We start from the raw sequence: 21,784 nt of genomic DNA on the forward strand, positions 1-21,784 counted from the left end.
TATTATGTTTCTGAACAACATACAGCATATAAAGTACATTATGCCTGCTAAACGAAAACATTTTTGAGATGTATACTTTTGTACTTCATTCATTTAAACTTCATTAGTTAAAACGTCTTTGAGTGTTGCAGAAAATAGTATAGGATGCCAGTAAAGTTCTTGATGCTCTTAATAATTTTCTTTTTACCTCTATCTATACGGTTTTATGATCAAATCCAATCTTAACCATTCACCAACACTCTCATTCCCTTACTCTTTTTCTTTATCTATCTACCAATTTATCTATCTATCAATACTTTATCTAACACTCAACTTATTAATTTCTTACAGATTTTAACTTTAGAGCTTCTAAAATAAAGCTGACAAATTAGTAATTGAATCCTCTTGCTATTGAAAATGATCCAGTTGAAGTTGCAGAATATGGTCGATGAAACTTGTTCGAATAAAGGAAATTACTGATGTATTGGAAAATCCGCTTGATTACCTTTCTCAAAATGTATGAAAAGTAATTAACTTGTTAGTGATTGTTGGGACTTATTTTTTAAGCGGGTGTGCATATGTAAACAGTTTGTATTGAAATGTTGACCCAATTTTGTGTATTTCCCAGGTTACATTTCGTTGAGGGTTGTAGGGGATGGTGGATCCAGGGCTAACGGTGAAAGAGAGAGAGAGAAAGGCCGAGGAAGGAAGAAGGAGGGAGAAGCTGCGGGGGTGGCTGGCACGTGGCTGCCCTCCATTTCGCTTCCCTGGGCCTCCCCATTCAAAAACAAGGCCTTCCACCCTCGACGAAGCTCAATGATATAAATTCATTCATTTTTTCCCAGGGACGTTTGTCCAGTTTTGACTCGAAATACGGGAGAAAAGCTCTTCTTGATATCCTACGTACCCATTCTTGAGTTTTGGGATTTTAATCAAATTACATCCGGCTCTTGATGAGATAAGAAGTGAAAGGAAGTATTGATCCAGGGGTTGTTATGCTCATGGAAACTTGAATGGACTTCACTCAACTGACCTTACCTCCAGAAAGTGATCCCATTCAACATCATTAGAAGAAGATAATTTTCATTGAATATAATCAATCTTTATAGATCAATAACATGCTTTTTCAGACTAATATGATAAAATTGTAAATCTCTGAATGAATTTTTCAATATTACGAACGTTATTATTAATATAAACAAATGTTACTCTAAATTTAGGCTAAATCTTAAATGCAACTAACCATCTTTGATATAATAATCAATTAAACAATAACAATAAACGGTTTTGATGTGGTAACTCATTATTTGCAACTACACGAGCATTAAGACAAAGAATAATACCATGGAACATCTTCAAATCCAGAAGTTTCTGTTGTAATATAATTAAAAAAGTTAGAACTGTTTACTGCACAAAACAAACTGTATGTATACTACTAACCGAGTATAATTTATAATCCAATATAACTTTTAATGGCAAGTATACCTGCGTGTAGGGGGCAAGTACCACAACTTTACAGAAATACATATTTAACATATATAATAACGATTTAAAATAAACAGTTGATAAAATTCATTACTCAAATAAATACTGTACGTACATAATGCTTGTAGTTTATTTAAAAGTTTATCTTGATATTAAAGGGTTTTTTTACCACTGTTACGGTTTCATAGCCAGGGACTAACTGGGTCACGTTTGTTCGATATGGATGCAGAGGCTTGCAACAAAATCTCGTAATTTTTGCATGTTTTTATTCATTTAGGATTTTCATTTTTATATTCAAAATAAACAACAATTTAATCGGTCTAAAAAACGTTTGTTTTTATAATTTATTAATTTCTGATCATACACCTCGTCTAATTCACTGTTGAGATAATATTAGACTGTTGCATTAGATAACAACATAGTTGTCTCTTTGAATGAATAATATTACTTAAATATTACTGCTTATTTGATTCATTTATAATTAACATGTTTTTAATTGTAATTTTATTCTACTAATTATTCCTTCAATCGCCGTGATCAGGTCCCATACGCTAAAAATCCAATAAAAAAACATGATTTATTGGAGTACATGTGTAATATGAGAGATCCGATGGAGGAATATTCAGACTCAATCGATTGTCAGATTAATTATTATAATATGTGTGAAGGGTGATGGGGGAATATCAAGTACTCCCTAACTGGTTAACGGGGTGTGTATGTAAATAAGTAAGGATGTATTTAAGAGTGAGTGAATCGATTTAGGAACTGATTGTCCTGGGGCTGAAATAACCTAGCTGTTGATAGAAATTATCGAGAAGTGACAGGCTCAACACTCAACGCGGGCATATTACATGCGTATACATATATATTTGATCTTATACAAATCAGTAATCAGTATTAATTTACCCAAGAATCTCTTAGCATTTTATATTGCTATTATAATATTCAATGACAACCCACTAAGAATTAAACACGAATTGTATTTTCTGAGAAATCGTTGAACAACAGAACTAACTGGAAAAGCATAAATAAAGCAACGCAACAATGGCAAAATTACATCACATCTTTAAGAGTTTCGTACAACATTAAACTTACTTTTTTACCCTTCCAGATTATATCCTTAACGCACTTTTTTAATGCATGGGAACAAGCTTACCAAGGTGACATTACAAAATCAAAACTTTACATATGTAAGCTCAAGGTTAAGTTTTTACCAATTTTATAACATTTATTGACGCCAGGGATTTTTTTTAAATAAAATAACTAATTAATTGCTAAAAAAATAAGTTTACATGTCTAGCTGAGTAGTTTACGAGCGAAATAATGTGAATAATGTATTTATAAAACTTTTTTTTTCAATTTGTTACTCTGGTTACCCTTCACAATGAATAAATCCTATTAGTAAAGATTATTTATGTGAACCTGCAAAGAATTTTCTGTAGTGCGTTGTTCAGACGAAGCCCGCAAAAAACCTACTTGAGTGAATGGTACGTAAACAGGAAAGAATATATTCACTTATTAAATTATTACTCTTAAAATTGCATGTGTGGGCGGCTGAATTGGTCTTGTCGATAGCACCTGAAACCTAACTTCGTCGGTAGGACATATGAGACCGATGTCTGAACTCGGTGAGAAGTCAAAAGTGCACGTTTGTACAGACAAGAACGTATATGCAAAGTTAATCAATCAATTGTTTAAAAAAAAGACTTTAAAAAATGCCTTCATATAGGGGTCCTCCTGTACTTGTTTTTCATATTTGTTTTACATTCAAAAATTTATACTCAATTAACACTTTTTATTCCATATAAATAAAACATAAATTTTAAAAAATTTAATTTTTAGTCCAATGTGGCTGAATTAATTGAAATTTGCGAAATAGATTCAGGGTATACCATTCCGCACGACTGAAAAACGTTGCGTGTTGCCTATCTTACTATTAGAAGGCTAGCTCACTATAATTTTTCTCCTTTTCTTTTTGCTTTAATTTCCATGTAATATATTGTTTGTATGTAGTTTTGAAAATTTGTTAACATCTAAATTAACATTTATTTTTAAACAATATAAAACGAAGAAATGCTGTTGAATAACCCCTGCGACAATCCTCTAAAGTTAAACTAAAGAAAATAAACTTCATTTTTTTTAAATCTCCTTTTTAATTTTTTTTTTGTGTCTAACAAAAATGCATTTATCAGAAAGCCAAACGGATGTTTATAATTTCAGAATGTTTTACTTAAATATATGAAGGAAACTTAAGTAAACGCTCAAGAGCACAAAGATTATTTAGATATTTATGCTTTCATTGATCAATTATGTAATCCCAACCCGTTATCTCGATAATCTAATCACGTGGCAACCTCTTGTCTGAATGCTTATTGAAATAAAATGCTATAGATTGTTATTATACGTCTGATCTCTCCAACAACTTATAGTTAGTAATTATTATAATTCAGAAATTATCTACTAAAAAAATATATCTTACATTAAAACCTTTTATTAAAAGAAGTGGATGGAATTTATCTATTCAATACATATCACATTCACTCATTCTGTGGATGTGTGTGTATTTGAAACTAACTTTTATGTTCTAATAAGAATGTAAATAATTGTATTGTACATTTATAGGTTTTTGTTGTTTTATTGTGATGTGGGGGGACTAGCCTAGAAAAAAAACCTTCCTCGTTCTTTCATAAGACAACAGTTTCAACTCAGGATTTCTTTCTCCTTAACAAATTGTTTTCAAATAAATAGAAACATTATGCATACAAAACAATAAAAAACGGGTAGGTTAGCATTTTAATTTAATTTATTTATAATTTATTTCAAATTGGATTTTATTCCCTGGTTATGAAGTAGCTATGTTTACTAAACGGCGAGTAGATGTAGCAATGTACAAAGAATGTAACGTTAAAAAATGGGAAATAATATTACCAGTGTTCCTTAGAACAACAGTTTGAATAGCATTACAGAAAAGTAATCAATAATTAGCAAAGACCAAACGAATTAAGTTGAAAAAGTTTTGATGGAAGACTCTTTCGGTATTCCCATGACGAAAAGTCTTTTTTACACAGGTGGTTAATTCTTTGTGCAAATATTCGATTTGTCCTTCAACCTTATTCGAACGGAACTATTTTTAGTTATTCATTCTTTCTAGTTTTGTGGTAATAGCTGTTAATAAAAGTAGAAAATTGGATCGTGATACGTTTTAACACAAGAAAAATATAATAAATCCAAACAAAGTCAAAGATGTAAATTTAGAGAATTAATTTACATATAAGGATTGGCAGAGTATCATTAATTCACCTCATGTTAAAAAAGTATTATAAGGTTACAAACTGTTTACACTAGTTACGAAAAATCAATCGATATTTTGGAGTTAAAGACACGAAAAAATGATGTTAAACTAAAATTATAGTCAAATTAAGCTAAATTTTGGTTAGAAAAAAGAGAGACTTTAATGCTTGTTCCTTAGTAGAAAAGTATGTACACTCAACGGTCTTCTCTTTACAAGTTGGTTTCTAAGCTTAGCAAATATATAGTTTGTAATTGAAAAAATCGTCATAAAATACGCATTTTCAATTTAATTTATTCCATTATATAAATTTAATTTATATAATTATTTCATGAATATTCCTTAATTGTATACCAGATTTGTAGGAGGAAAGGATAATGAATCAGATCACAGTAAACATAGATTTATTTAGATAAATATATAAATATAATAAACATAATAATATCCTCAGTTGTAAACAATTATAATTTTATTATAATTTATCTCTTCCAGGGCAAGAAGATAAACTGCGTCCGAGACTCCTCCCGTACCTGGTAGTTGCCTTCCTTAGCTCCCCGTCCTCTACTAACCCCATAACCTTAACTTTCATTACCGTAACAACCCTTCCTCTACACTAATCTCTAATCGGCTAGGGTCGGAAGGGTAGCTGCCTTCTAGATCCGGGAGGCGAAATGCCGGCGTTTGCGATGGGCCGCACCACGCCTGATCGAATACATGCCCAGTATTGAAAGAAGAGAGAGAAATGCAAAAGTTAAAAGAAGAGAGATAGCAGTTCAAACAGAAAGGAGGGGAAAACATTACCGCACCCTCCATACCCCAATACCTCCCCTCAAAACCAGAAGAAGGGTCAACGAATCTCTCGAAAATCTGCAGGGGTGGTAAGAAGTCGACAAGAGGACCCGCTGCCGACTATTCCTCCTCCGGCTTCCAATTCCTGTAAGCCGATCGGAGCCCTCCTCTCCGTTCCTCGACCAAATACCCCCTGGAGTAAATTCAGAGGATGACAAAAATATTAAGGAATAGGAGACGGGGAAAGGCGGGACCGAGTCGGCCACGTCGACTCGGAAGAACCCCAAAAGGTTAAACTGAAAAAAGAAAGGATGGCCCAAGGAAATCCTTCAAGCCGCCTAAACAAGCAACAGAACAATCAATACGGACATTACTCATGCCATAGACAGACCAGTTACCATAGTTTATACTTTTTATAATAATAATGAACGAAAAGATTTCGCTTGGGACGTGAGAGGGTCAAAAAATACGGAGAAGGATTACAACGAATATTAAGATATAAACAACCTATGATAATAACGCTACTGGAAACTCATCTTCACCCGTCAATCTATAGACCGATGCTGTTGACTCCCTGCGTGGGTAAAGTCCTCGAGTCTGTTATAAACAAAATACTAGTATGGATGGATTTGGAGACTACTGTCGCAACAAGGCGGGATTCCGGAAAAGTCATACTTCCGTTGTCCAAGTGGTTCTTTTCGAGGACGAAGTACAGACCACGTTCCTGTACAGGGGAACATGAGCTGTATTCTTCGACCTCGAGAGGACCTACGACTCGGTTTCTTAACTGCGACAGAATTGGATTTAGCAGTTGCACATCTAATTCGACGCATGCAGTATGAAACAGGTTATGAGTTCGAAATGAACACATGCATTTATTCAAGGTTCAGAAGTTTGATGGTATTTAAAGATCCATATGGTGTGCTCAGGGTGGGCGGCCGTTTATCCAAAGCAGCATTTAGTTACACGGTTAAACTTCCAGCGTTACTTCACCCTGATGCTAAACTTACATTAATGATAGTCGATAATGCCTACTTACAAAATTTCCATTTGGGTCCTAAGGCATTACAAGCTTATCTTAAGAGAAGGTACCACATATTTCGAATAAAAAGGCTGGTAAAGAAAAAAGATTGGAACTGACTTGGCCGTTTCAAATTAAAGGGCAAGTCAAATAGCCCTTTTATTAGTGACCTACCTATCACGAGTATCACAAGAAAGGGCCTTTCTCTCAGTAGGGTTGGATTTTGCGGGCCCATTAACTATCAAAACAAGTTACCGCCGAAATGCTCCATCTGTTAAGCCTAGATCCTTTAAACAATACGGAGTAAAACCAAAATGGTTTTAGGTGGGCGGTATGTTGTGTCAATCTGGTATTATTTAATTTTTCGTCTATTTTTAAACGGTTATTTTTCATTTAACAATTTGCTAAAAACTAGAGTGGATTTATAATCTATGTATAATAATATTAAAGTAGTTTTAAGTAGTGTATAAGCAGGTGCGAAGGTGCGATCGGCCGTAGTCTTAGTTGCGTACAGAGATTTTGATAAATCGGCGGGGAGAGTGGGAAGACATGTGCGAATCAGTGCGACGACGTGTTGACAACGAGCGTGCGGGCCTACAGAAGCGTTCCTTTCCTTCTGCCCAATTTTTGGCGTCTACTCTCCATCGCTTCTTCGAGGCTGGGAGCCTCATTGTACGTCTGTGCCAACTCACTTTACGAGTTACTTCGCGTACCCATTTATTATCTACGGAACTGAGAGTCAAGAAACTACAAACTTCGTGGATCATCTTCATTCCAGCACCCAGCTTCACCTTTTCCATTTCCATCCAGCCTGCAGCATCTTGGACACTAACACTCGGTCAGATTATTCCTTTTTATTGTACATCTATTAGTTATATTAATATCCTCTTTTAGTTTTACATTATTAATTTTATTACCATAATTGACCTGTTTTATTGCATGCAATACTAATTGTTCTCATGTGAATTTATCGTATCTGTTCGTATATGTTTATATATTTTTAATTACAATTTGTATTAATATTATAACTCATTTTATAAACTCAATCCTGCTCTCGTTATTAGCAAATTATTGAATCAATATTATATTAATATTAATATTATATTAATACGTTTCAGGAATTGGTTTGTTTGAAGACATCATACCCCTTCCATCAGTGTGAGAGGGTCATTCATGGAAAACCGGTAAAAATACATTAGAGTTGGGGATATCCTATGTTGGGGTCCTTTCCAGGTGTTAAGTCACCACATCCTAAATCTTGTGGAGCCCTGATTCAAACAATTGTACTAGCTTGAAAATAATAATAAGAGATAAATTACTTTTTTGGTTAAATTTGAAAATTTATTATTCAATCTAGGCCTACCTACTTCCTTATATTCCTCGTTTTTGATGAACTCTTTACTTTCTTAGAATAGAAAGAGAATAGAAATCATAGGAAAAAACACAATAGCAGAAATCATTAATTTCGTATAATAACAATTGAAACAAGAACGATTGTGTATGTTTAGCATACTAATCAATGATTTTTTTCAATACTTTTTAAACGATGAATAGGACATTTTTAATTCTACTCGTAGGAACTAACCAGGAACTGCCAGTGGTTATTTTTTATGTATATTTTTATTTATTAATTTTGTTATTTCTAAAAAAAATCAATACGTTTTAGCATTAGTTTAATTTTATAATTAAGTATTTTAGTATATGTTTTAGATTCAGATTAATTGAAGCTGTTTGATTGCTGAAGCCCGTCGATCTGGCTTCAATGAAAAACGATTTCCCGGCATTTCAGGTGGTGTGTCCAAATTTTCTAAAAGGGGAGCCTGAAAATCCAAAAGGAGAAGGGGTTCGGACGAGGAAGGGAGGCTATAGAAAGAACGGCCCCACTCTGCAGGCATCTATCTTGAACGCTTACCGATTAGAGGAACAGTTCTTCAATTCTGGCCGTGGGTGTTGCTGCAGTACTCAAAAAAACTTCACCAGGTACGGAGTGATGCAATATTCGACATTGGATTTTAAACAGAAAAATATATACGCCTATTAAATAATTTAGGATCGATCGTGCGTCCACTGTGTAGGCAAAATCGTCTGCTGGTGGTGGTAATTTGTTTATATTTTCACTAACCAACTTAACATATACTACCCACAATATAAATGTACATTATCACAAAACTTATCAATCCAAAGCATGATTAGTTCATTAAAACATAATAATAATACATTACTGATCTACCAGAGTTTGAAGAAGGAAATGTATAATATTGCAATTAGTAGGCTACCAAAAAAGAAAAAATAACAGATTCATATACTATAATCATGAAATTTCTCACCAAGTAAAGATATTTATTCAAAACCTTTTCTGAATAATATATTTAATATATATCAAGATCTAAATGACCTAAGGGTTGCAGCTTGATCAGAAAATGGCAATTAATGGACCGTTTATTTATACGTAAAACCATCACGGTGTATAAAATTATGTAAAGTACTCCCTTTTACATAATATAATCAATGTTAATTCGTCAGTCTGACCGAAATCTTTTGCTGAGGGTATGTCTGTTGTAGTGTAATTATGCTTCCTCTATTATAGTTCTCTTTTAGATTTTTCAATTTGATGATGATGATTTTTGAAATTTTCTTGAACAATTAGCTACTGAAAGTTGTTGATAATATGTCTTGCAGGTGGGTATATAATGTGTATAATCTCAAACGAAGTCCTCTTTCGACTTGAAATTTTTTTATCATGATTTAATGCAGTCTGCGTGTTTTTATAAACAGTTCCAAATCGAAAGAATTTCACAATTTTTAATTTTTTCCACGAAATATTAAAGTCAAAAGAATCGTGTTGTGAGATGGATTTCCCTAGAGTAAATATTTTAAAAAAATTACATCACACAATTTGATAATAAAGTAAACGGTATGGCTCTCTGATGACATATAGAATAATAAATGCCTCAAGAAATTAATTGGAGTAATAAAAACAACGATTATCTTAATCAAATCAATAAACTTAAAAAATCTCTTACATAAAACATTGACTATTTTTTGATATTGTGTCAGATCTTTGTTTATTATGCAATATTTAGTTTTTCATATAAAAACCCAAAGTTGGACGTTAGGTAAACATTGTTTTTGGACAAAATCTCAATTGTTTTCCATTAAAAGAACACTGGTTTTAATATATTTTATTTTTTCGTTATTTCATAGATTCTGTAGATTTATAAATAGACAAGAGTTTCCAAAATGTATGTTTTGGTCGTGATAGGAAAAAAAAGCTTTGACACAGTCCGACCGTCATGGCGAGAGGAAAGTTTTTCATCGATTAAAAGCCCCAAATGTACCAAATCTGATTTGGTATTCCGAACTCGTTGTAGCATAAAACTATTTCTTCCTCTGTCGAACAAGGTAGAAAAAAAAGGATTTACGTTCTTTAAAAATCTGAGCCGGCCTTGAACCCTCGGATGGTAATAATTCTGATTATCTAACATGGTCTCCACCACCATTTCTCCATCGTCTTGGGTCCATCGGTCGGTTATTCCAACCGGAACGAAATAAAAAGACAAAAAACGAAGGCGGAAGGAGTGAAAGTAAAGATGACCTAATATGCATAATTATACTTTCGGCCTGGGTGATTGCTGGTTAAAACCCGAACGGTCCAACCTCAGATGCCCTCATACATCCCTTGAAAAACCGAAAAGCATCTGAGGTCGCCTAGTTTTACGAGAGGAAAAATCACTCATGTGTTTACTCAAAAACCAGCATTATGGAATGACTAGAAAAAAAATAAAATAACGACAAACATCCAAACAAAAATAAAAAATGCCAATATTGTCCAAAACAACCTGGACAATTAGGGCCTTCCTTATAAAAGCTTGATAATTTTTTTTTTAATGGATTATCCAATTCGCAGGCAACATCGGTTTTCACAAGCTTATAAAAACAATTAACAAGTATCCGACTCAATGGACTTTTTAGTACGTGCAATAAAATATATTAAAATAGAAAAAAATACTTAAAATATGTAGCAAAAACGAAAAGTACGGAAAGGACACAACAAGGAAAATGTAAAGCTATGTAAACAAATTTATTTTTACTCCAAACACTAAATTCAATACAGAAATTCTCTTTTTACGCGTTCAAAATATTAACGTTATAAAAACATCTTGTTTCAACTTTTAAAAATAAATTCATCAAGCTTAGTACTTTTTTTTATGAAGTAATACATATTGTTATCAACTGCTAATCGCATAATCATATTTGACATATTAAAAACAAGAATATAAATAAATAATAAAATCAAGTCTAATTGATAATGACATTATCTTACATGTAAATTGTTAATAAAATCATCGCTAATGAAAATTACACAATAAACCTTAAACTGTGTCAATCTTTTATAGGGCTTTATTAATTAGTGTATATATAATGATAATAATATCATTTTGAATTTTCTTTAAACTTTTCTTAAATGTTTAAATTATAAAATGGGGAAGCTGGGAAAAATAGACAATCAATAATGAGCAATTTTGAATTCCTAAAACAAAATAGCTTAACGGTTACTGCTGATAATTCTTAACTTAAGTATATTTGTTATGTAATCTTTTATTATAACAGTTTAAAAAATTAATTTGTTAATAGTGGGTGACGGTCTGCGAGTAGGTGAACGCATGTTGAACCTGCCCTGGGTTATAACTAGTTATAAACAGTTCTTCACTGAAGATGTCGTAAATCCGAAACACGTTTGGGTAACTCCAAAACCCATGAGTGTAGACATACCCAATTAGTAACCCAGTGTCTGTTGAATAATTAATTAATAACAAATTTGTAAACATTTAGTTATCGATATATTGTATAATAACAATAAAATTACAGTTAATAGTTAATAACAATTAACTCATACATACTTCATTTTTATAATTAAAAATTTACAAGCTAATAAACGATTTAGTTATAGCTAAAGTAAAATTCATCATTAGATTTTTTGTTTTGTAATATGCACATAGCATTCCGCCTTTGAACATAACAAAATTTACAGTTTAGACAAAAACATTTTTTTCTACGTATTCTACATCTATATAATATACACTGTGATCTAAACATAATCGAAGCCAATTTAAAAAGAAATACATTTAATTATTATTACTATGCCTCACTAGTTTTATAGCAATACGAACAATAGTCAGCATGATATAAATTTTTATTGTAAACTCCCATGATTTAAAAGAATGAAAATAGATAATAAATGCACGCATCGTCAAAAATATTTTATAATTTTAACTTTTCGTTCGGTATTATTACATTATAATATATTAATTAATAGTTTAAATTTTCTCAATTTTTCATCTAAGCATTGACAATCATTTTTAATAATTAATTATTGTAACACCTTTTATTTACGAAAGGCATCATATCCGTTGGTAAATTTCCATTTATAGGAATATGAAAGATTATTAAACCAGGCTAATTAATATTGTTAAATATACGCAAAGGAAATGTGTACGCACTACTGCCGGTTGCCTAATTGTTATTACTGACTAAATGTTTCTCAATGACCTAAATTTTTCCAAAATTTAAGTGAATTCAGACGTTAATGTATGTTAGTATAGAATAGCCATGAATTGTTATATTATTTTGCTATTTATACGATTTTTATCTTATTTTTCCTGTCATAAGTGTTTAATTATTTTTTCTTTCTAATGACCATTTTGTAAACTTGATGACAATACATCTTGGAACGAAAAATACCTCTTTTTTTCTTGGTAGTATGGATAGTATAGAAATAATTTATTTAATAAACATTTATAAAAACATATCAACTATTTTGAGAGTTTATGAACGTTTTGACCACATTTACATAAACTTAAGACGTGCAATAATTAAAATGTAGGAGTGAAAATGTTTACCTTTCGATTATTCATATTAAAGGATGTTGAGGTACACCAATTTTTTTTATATTTTCGAAAAAGCATCCTGTAAAGCATAGTATGTATTACAGTAACTGGTCATTTGCGTTATGTAACTTAAGAGTGCACTTCACCGTCTTGGCCGGTTTCGGTTAAAGATAAGGTCTACTGGTCCGACGGGACCCGTGTTGTATCCGACCGCACAGGGTCAAAAACCGTCCAATTTTCCACCAGATCAGGAAATATCCAGTGACAGAAGAAATTTTCGAATTGGAAAAGCAAAACTTATCTAAAAGGGAGGGGGAGAAGGGATTGACTACTTTCATTCAGAAAAAAAACGTGTCTGATGAAAGCCTTCAAATGTTGTAGTCTTCCGAAAACGGTTGACGTTCTCCTTTTAATCGGCCTAGAAAATTGACCATTTTATCATATATCGTTTGTCAAATATATTTATGTAAAAATTGACTTTTGTTTTAACTGAGAATTAAGCATGTGTCTGATACGTGTTATAATATGTAATACGCGCAGACGAGTGAGTCAATCGTCTTTTAATATATCAATAAGTTTTCTCGAAAAAGTATTCTTTTTAAAATTCGGCTACAATATCATGATTAAGTTAATATTATAACATACATTTCAGAACGTATGGGCTAGCATCTCAAAAAGTAAATTTCCCGAAACTCGTTCGTAATGTATACACAAATCTGTTTTTATTTTTGCCCTGTGGGAAAACGGATTACGAATAACAAGTTGATAGCAAACAAATTGTAACATTTGTTAGTCGTTCAGGACAGTTTTGTTTTCTCATTACGTTAAGGCTTTTTCTGGCTCACCACAGGCATGAATAAGAGGGTACGACACAAGATCACAATTAGGGCATAAAACATAAATTAACTTTGGACCACTGCGACGATAGTGCACAACGATGTATCGATGACCTGCGCGGTTCTCTATCTGAAGAATGGAAAACTCCTGCTATTTCTTCTGTTGTATATTTATTAAATATCGGTACAACTTCGTTATACTTTCGTCTTGCATTGTTTCAGCTGTCCTGTGTGGTGCGGCATAAGGGTTTTTAGCCAAAATGCCACAAAGGGCTGCCAAAACTGGGCTGTCTAGTTTTTCCTTTACTGGGCGTCTTGAACGCACGTCTACATCTTTAGAGAAGTCTATAAAATAAAATTCACCGTATAACGGAATTTCATCCTTACGTGGCAACAAATCTAATATTAATCTGTCCTCAAAAGTTTTTCATTGCAGTGCACCTACTGCAACTTCTATCGAACCTAAGTGCTCGAGTTTGGAGTTCTTATTCAACATAAATCGTATACGAAGCGACAACGACTTTGCATTTTTCATTTTCTTATTTTTTCCGTTTTCGGATTCGTTCCACAGCTTTGGAGGAGAGAAAATATAATTGACCGTATGACGGAACTTCACCCTAACTTGGCATATTAGTACAGTTCAACTCCTGCAATTTCTTATATTGTGGCATAAAAAGAGGCAAATGTCACTATGCTGTTCCACTTCCGTATATTGTTCATAAAATTTGAACAATTAAAATGTAGTTCCTTTAATTCCAAACTGATTTGTGGTTCTGGGAGAACAATATGTACAACACCTTCCATATTAGTAATGAAAAGTAATGTTTTTTGTACTGGTTGTACAAATTCAAATGTAATACAAAAAAAGTATTGTAACTGTAATTCCTAGGTGCAGAGACGTACACAAAAGCCAACATGAAAGTTTGAATTCCGTCGAAAGCCCCCTCCACATTTTTAATTACTTATTTATCATTCTCACGATTTATAATTCATACCCTTGATTATTTTCCGGATGAATTTTAGTTCAGGGGTTTAGTTCAATCATCAAGAAGGAAACCCCATGGAGCGGTTGTGCTGTAATTTTGATTTTGCTGTTCACAATTATATATAAAGATATTCTAGTGAGTAATTTCATTCTAATATACAACAACAATATAGGTATACGTAATATCTATCTATTTATTTATCAATCTATTCAATTCATCGATCGATTTTATACCCCTCTCTCTCACTCACTATATATAGCTAGGTTTGTTTCATTCGCAATTACTCACTAACCATTTCTCTCTCTCTCTCTCTCTCTCTCTCTCTCTCTCTCTCTCTCTCTCTCTCTCCCTCTCTCTCGTGTGAGCGTGTACATTCTAGATATTAAATGTATGCCTTAATTATTCAGATATCGTGAGATGCGGTCGGGTGTGATGTAGGTTTCAGAAAATATGCCTATATATACATTCATATTTAATAATATATAATCATAATACAAAATGTGAATGTGTTATTATCGACTACAACTTATAATTAGAATTGTTGATTATAAATATTAATTCCTAGTTAATTGTAACAAATTCCCATTACTGCTTTTATTTATTTTAAACAAATTTTCTGAATAATCAACATTAATAGTGACATTAAATTAAAGTAATTTGGGCGGCGTGGACGTATTTAATAGACAACATTAGTCCAGCTTAGAATTTTTAAATATTCGTGATAATTTCATTTAATCGTATTTTCGGATGATTTAATTTTAATTATATTTTGGCTGAGTTAACGGTTTTTTTTAGATCTTGAAGGTTAATTCTATTTGTTTAGAAGCGTTACAACCGGTTTTCAGCCAATTTCCTGCCAATAAAAGGCGTACCTGTAATATGTGAAAGATTCTGTATACTGAAGAGGAAACAAGGCTAATTCCGAAATATATACACTGACAGGTAATAAATTCCTCCTTGTAATAACTTGATTTTTATATATTAATAAAAGTTTCACGGTTTTTAACGCTTAATAATTGAGTCTTTGCCTAAAAAAGTAAAAAAAAGTAAATTGCTAAGGAAAATGAAAAATTTTAAAAATTACAAAAAGACGGACAAGAAAAATTTGTTTTAATGCTGTTTTAGATTTTTAATTAAAATTTCAATATCGCGTATTTCCTCCTCTTGCCTTAATTACATCTTGAAGACGCCTCGGCATCCTTTCTACCGGTCTGGAAATGTCTCTTTGCTGGGGGTTAGCCCATTCTTCACGAAGAGTCCTTTCAAGATCGCGGAGTGTATCAGGAAGTGATGGAGTGCACTTATTCGTCTTTTGAGGTTATCCCATAAATATTGTATGGGATTCAAGTCTGTAGAACGGGCTGACATGGCTAAGGCCTTGATGTTATGCTGTTGAAGTTACGTTTGTACTATGCGAGCGACATGTGGACATTATCGTGCATTAGAATAGGATTGTCGCTCATTTCATGGAGGATATGCAAGCGTGATGTTCCAAAATTTCATCCTCATAGCGAGTAGCTTTGAAATTCCTTCATTGAAATTCACGCTCACACCATCACTGAGCTACGTTGAAAAGGTCGGCCTCTGGGAAAAATTACAGGATTCGTACCTTTCATTTCACCTTCTCCACACTCTTTCACACCCATATGGAGATCGTAGGGAGAGCAGATCTACACTCATCTGTAAGAAGTACAACAGACAGTCGACCAAAGACCAATGGCAATGGTTCTCGAGCAAATGGGAGCCGTGTAAGTCTGTGTGTTCTGGTCAATGCTAGTTCTAGACCCTAGACGGGGCGAAAAACCATCAGTCCATGATGATTTAATCTTCGTCGAGCAGTGCGTTCAGAAATTTGGACACCTCGGAACTTCCTGGAGCTAATGAATCGCTTCAACGAGTAACGGTTTCGCAAAATTCTTAAAGTCATAAAACGGTCATTCTGTGGTTCTGTTACCCTAGGGGGTCCAGGTAGGACCCAGTTTCTCGAAAACGTCTACCGGCATCTCGATGTGTTTCGTAGTGAACTCCGATGGAAATAGCCGATGAACCTGATGGAACGTCCAACATCAATAAGTGCCACACCACGCGCAACATCCTCAGCACTTAGTGGCATTTGTATGTTTAAAAATTGAAATTAACAAAACAAAGATGAAAACTAAACAGTTTATTGCTTCATAATTCAAATGAGACTGAATAAACATTTGCAATTTCGTAAAAATTAAACCTTGAAAAATACTTTATCCTTATTTTGGAATAAGGATTAAGTGTGTTTACGTCTAATTGATATTCCCAATTTAAAACATAGCATAAACAAATATGTATTCATAAAAACAATGAGACAAATTAAGGGCAGAATTTTCTTTTATCGAGAAAATGAAAAAAAATTAGTTGGGTGGAATTTTTTGCCTGGCAGTGTTCATCTTATAAAAAAAGAAAACCGGTTGTTGTAGTTCTTAACAAAAAAATTAACCTTCAAGATCCTTAAAAAGAGCAACCTTTAAAAGAAAAACAATTGAAAACTAAGTTTTTTCTCTCAAGATGCAATTGCTGACAATAGATTACCCCTACCTTCACCATGATTAACTATCAATTCTCACTCACACACACACACACACACACACACACACACACACACACACACACACACACACACACACACACACACCACAATCGAATAAAATTGATGTCCACGCATATCTCTATCTCTCATTATCTACGTATGTTTTTATCTATTTAGCTCAATCTTTCCTTTTTTATTTCTATTGTTTAGCTCAATCTGTCTCAATCCTCTCCTCTCAAGTTCATTCTTGTATATCCTCTAGATTAATAATTTTTTAATATACATATTTATTTGGAGAGCGTACCTCCATTGCACTAGCGCAAATTTACAGGATGTGCTAAAAAATTGTTGCATTGGAAAAAATAGTTTAAATTTGGAAATACTTACTCAAACCTATTTGGATATACGGTTGCCTTGAATTTCCTTGTGTGTTTTCAGCGAATTCCTTTACAAAAGTACGTCATAGTTTCATATGAGTTCATCGTGAATAAAATGAAAATTCACATCGTAATTTTCCCTGTTGATGGTTATCGGGCTCGTGAAATTTCCAAGGGTGGAGAACTCTTTTGAACCAATCCCATTATATTTATGGCAAAACCAAGATAAAATCCTTTTAATTTTACATAAAAACGACGCGTCATTAAATTTAGATCGGACCCAGAGTACATTTAGATATCTTGGGTGTTTCAAGCGTATTTTCATGAACCCGGGAGCCTAGGCGCTTTGTGCAGATGTGGGTACAAATGCCAAATTCACAGAGGGGGTGCATATACCATGTTTTACATGGTCTTTTTTTTATGACACGGGAGAACTTGTAACAATTGAAGCATTTTACTCCTCGTAACTTGGACTCACATGTTTTCGAGTCGGAATAGTTACGACTGACGTTTCGTTTCTTCCATTCGTTATGTCTTACATGCGCTGTAAACTTTGATTTTCTTGTTTCTTCTAGGATTTTTTCATACAATAACAGTTTTTGTTTGTATTTGGCACCGTACTGGCCTCATATAGAACTAATTCATTGAATTTGGAATTGGGATTGCCATATCCTCGAAATTCCAAATCCACATGCATAATCATAGGTAGACATGTCGTCGTTTTGCGTCGTGTTGTTTTTTTCTACCCATTTTCGTTATTGGTCGTAGATCCTTGTTGAAAGTTGAAACTTAAAGTTTGACTAAAAATGCACATGTGCCACTCTTTTTTAGACTGGCACCAAATTTTTGTGTTCTTTTCCAATGAAAATTCACAATTAAAAGAATTGAGTTTTATTTTAAATTTTTGTATTACACGAGTAAAAAAAATAGCATTTCAAATCAGTTTTTCCTTTCTATTCGCATCCGGCCGGGAGGAATCGCGATTGAAAGTGCAATATTGTAATTTTTATTTATCTATTAAACATCATAAGTTTAAAAAAATGACAAGTGGAACATGTAAAATGATTAATTAATAAAATTTACAACAGTTGACGTCACGAGCAATGATCACTGCCATTAGTATTTTTCTTCTTAACAACGACCCATCTTATGATTCAATTTTTCTTAAATTCCACTAACGTAAAAAAAAATAAAGCGTAATAATAATAAGGCATTTGCTTAAAAAGAGCACAATTAGCTAACCTCCTGCAAGCCTACAAAACAGACTAGTCAAAAAACTTAATCGTTACGTCCGTATCATAAACTTTACAATTCTTGGAAGTTGAATTTGCTCTGTGTTTTCCCCATCCGGCACTGCACCCTTCGCCACATGCTAATAGTTTTATTTGTATTTGTTTAACATGAAATCCAACTGTCGTCCCTGTTGGGATGCGGCTGTCCTCCGTTCTCAGACCTTATCGACTTTGTACATCTGAGCTTATTTTATTTTTACAGTTAAAATGTTAATTTTTAACTCTTTAAAAATACGTCTGATATGTTATAAATCATTTTTTATCTGCGTCATAACGTTGGAATCATTGTGTTTGTGCAAATCCCCACAACATTACTTTTAAAAAATTACATGGAGGAATGGAGGAATAAAATTGAAACGAAATAAGGCACGAGAAATTTATTACAGAAGAAAATTTGTATACAAAACATTATCAATATTTAATAGGTATAACATTCACAAGACAATACTCTATGTTTTTTAAGTAAAATATACATTAAGGAACACACAAGTCGCCATGTTATGACATGTTGGGTGTACTAAATACTTGTCAATACACAATCATTCACGCTTGAATTGTATAAAATATAAATCCTACGCCTAGCCTACACATGGTAACATATACATAAGAACACTCGCTCTTACACTTGGTTTGTACAAAATAACCTTATGAGTATGCTAAAAGACTAGCAATTTTAGTTGTAAGTAATAGTAGACTGTAGTAAGTGGACTAATCTAAAAGAAAATTCGGTGCTAAATCTAAATATGGAACCAAAAGATGGAAAGAGTTACGTTACTCCTAGAGTCGAGAAAATTCAGGCTTTATATAAAGAAACGTGTTTTTTTAATAAACACTAACAAAATCGTAACTTTTGAACGGATTGAGATAAAATCATGAGGTTTACGGCATTCTACTCCACTTTAGATGTACTGTTACCGAAAAAATATTAACACGACGAACTGACCACCATTTATAACTTTAGCAAACGGGTTGTTTTCTCTTTCTCTCCTCAGAAATTGTAATGGAATGATTCCCAAGGGCCTATTTTGGAATGAGGCCTGATCAGTGATCAGTATCTTATTTCATAACATCCCGGCCGGACATTTATGAGTACACTACCTAAACATTTCGTACGATTCTTTGAAACGGCGATTCATTTCGGCTTTCACTGTTTTACACGGACGGATGATCGAATATCCGCATTTTTCCCCACGGACGCGTAAGGAAATTATCCATTTTTTTATATTAATTATTTGATCAAAGCGCACGATTTAGACTAGGATCTAGGATAATTGCCGATTCCGTAAATCATTAGGCCTACTAGTTAGTCAGATTTTGTCTGTTCAGCTTTACAAGCTATTGTTTGGTGTTGACATTACACGAAACACCATATCTATGCCCAATATCTGATGTCTTTTCCAATGTTTTCACCGGATCAGGGTTTTCTTTCTTAACACTATCTGCCTTCATAAGTTTTGAATATTTTCAAATCAAACCTTCTCACCTGTTCCCCCTTGCATAATTTTTGAAATCTATATATACAAAAACATAATTATTAATACAGACTTATGAACTGATTTATTCTATATGTCGGCGTTATGTACACCCAAAGACAAAAAAAAACCGGACACTTGGATTTATTATCCGCATTAACTAGGTATAAAGGTTAATAGTTTACTTAAAACATAAAACAACAAATAAATTGTAGTGTTACTAATTATTTTATACTCTTTATATTAAAGCTAAAGAAAATTAGATCAATTTCATCCTTTCCGGAGCCAACTTCGTCGAGTGGTTAATTAGTTTTTTAAATTGTTTTCTTTGGTGAAACAATAAATTTTAGTAAACAAATTGTTTTTTTCTTAAAAGCATGGTTTTAAGTCGAGAGGATCTCGCATGTACCGATGCTTTGGCCAATGACGGACTTAGCGTCCAGTCGCCTAAGTCGTGAATATGCCACGCTCTACCATACACGATAGTCTACAGCGTTTAGGGCCACAGGAAGTCTTGATTGAATTTGACCGCGATGTATGACAGCTAGATTCAATTATTTTATTGATGGTAGTCAACTCCCGTAACGTAAAGGTGAGCTTTAAAACAGACATCAATTCGTGAGTATAGACTAGCCTCTAGACGTTCCGCATCAGGTTTTCTTCTACTGGAGAGGCATCGAGTATAAAGGCGACCATTCGCAAAACACCATCTCGCTTGGACAGTTGACCAAAGGGGGGGGGGCTGTTTTCTTAAAAGATGAGTGCCAGTTTGGTTTGTGACAATCGGATTACCGGGACCATGAGTGGAGAAGCCGTGGAGAACACTTTGCTTCAAATGTCCTTCATAGCCTTTTCAAAGACACTCCGTTATGGTATGGGTGGAATCAATGCCCATGCCTTCATTGATTGTCATGTAGAATGGATCTTTGACTGCACTAAGGTTCATTGAGGAAGGTCTGGAATCTCCATTATAGCGTTCAAGCGATTCATCAGCTCCAGGAAATTCGAGGTGTCCAAATTGCTGAACCCTCTGCTCGAAGAACATTATATCAGTCAGAATTGACCAGAACACAAATAGTTGCACTGCTCCCATTTGCTCGAGAACATTGGCCTTTGCACGGTTGGTCTGCTGTACTTTTTACAGATGAGTGTAGATTTGCTTTTCGATCTCCATATGGGTGTGAAAGAGTGTGGAGAAGGTGAAATGAAAAATACAAAGCGTGTAATTTTTCCCAGAGCCAACCTTTTCAACGTAGCTTAGTGATGGTGTGGGCGTGAATTTCAATGGAGAGTCGCACTGAGTTGGTTGTTGTTCGTGAAGGGTCTTTGACGGCCTCTCGCTGTGAGGATGAAATATTGAAACATCACGCGTTGCCTATCCTCGATTAAATCAACGACAATGCACGATAATGCCCGTCCACATGTCGCTCGCATACAAGCGTAACTTCAGCAGCCTAACAGCCAGGGTCTTGGCCTGGCCAGCCCGGTCTCCAGACTTGAACCCCATCGAACATTTATGGGATAATCTCAAAAGACGACTAAGAGCATGTCCTGATACACTCCACAATCTTAAAAGGACTTTTCGTGAAGAATGGGTTAATCTCCAGCACAGAGACATTTCCAGACTGATAGAAAATATGCCGAGGCGTCTTCGACATGTAATTAAGGCATACGCGAGAAAATACGCGAACTGAAATGTTAATTAAAAATCTAAAACATGTTTTATCTGTCCGTCTTTTTATTTTTTTATTTTTATTTATTTATTTGTTTATTTTGTAATTTCGCATTCTCCTTAGCAATTTTCTTTCTT

General features: G+C 33.6%; 1 protein-coding gene across 1 annotated transcript in view; it reads left to right on the top strand.

The window, feature by feature from the left end:
- Positions 1-8,445: 8,445 nt before the first annotated feature.
- Positions 8,446-21,784, top strand: part of LOC106665086 (putative fatty acyl-CoA reductase CG5065) — a 46,056-nt gene continuing 32,717 nt past the window's right edge. Inside the window, exon 1 of the mRNA XM_014391281.2 lies at positions 8,446-8,543. The gene's annotated coding sequence lies outside the window, so the exon portion shown is untranslated. The remainder of the gene's footprint in view (positions 8,544-21,784) is intronic.

This window comes from Cimex lectularius, unplaced genomic scaffold, assembly GCF_000648675.2.
Source record: "Cimex lectularius strain Harlan isolate CLEC.00 unplaced genomic scaffold, Clec_2.1 scaffold32, whole genome shotgun sequence".
Classification (NCBI taxonomy): domain Eukaryota; kingdom Metazoa; phylum Arthropoda; class Insecta; order Hemiptera; family Cimicidae; genus Cimex; species Cimex lectularius.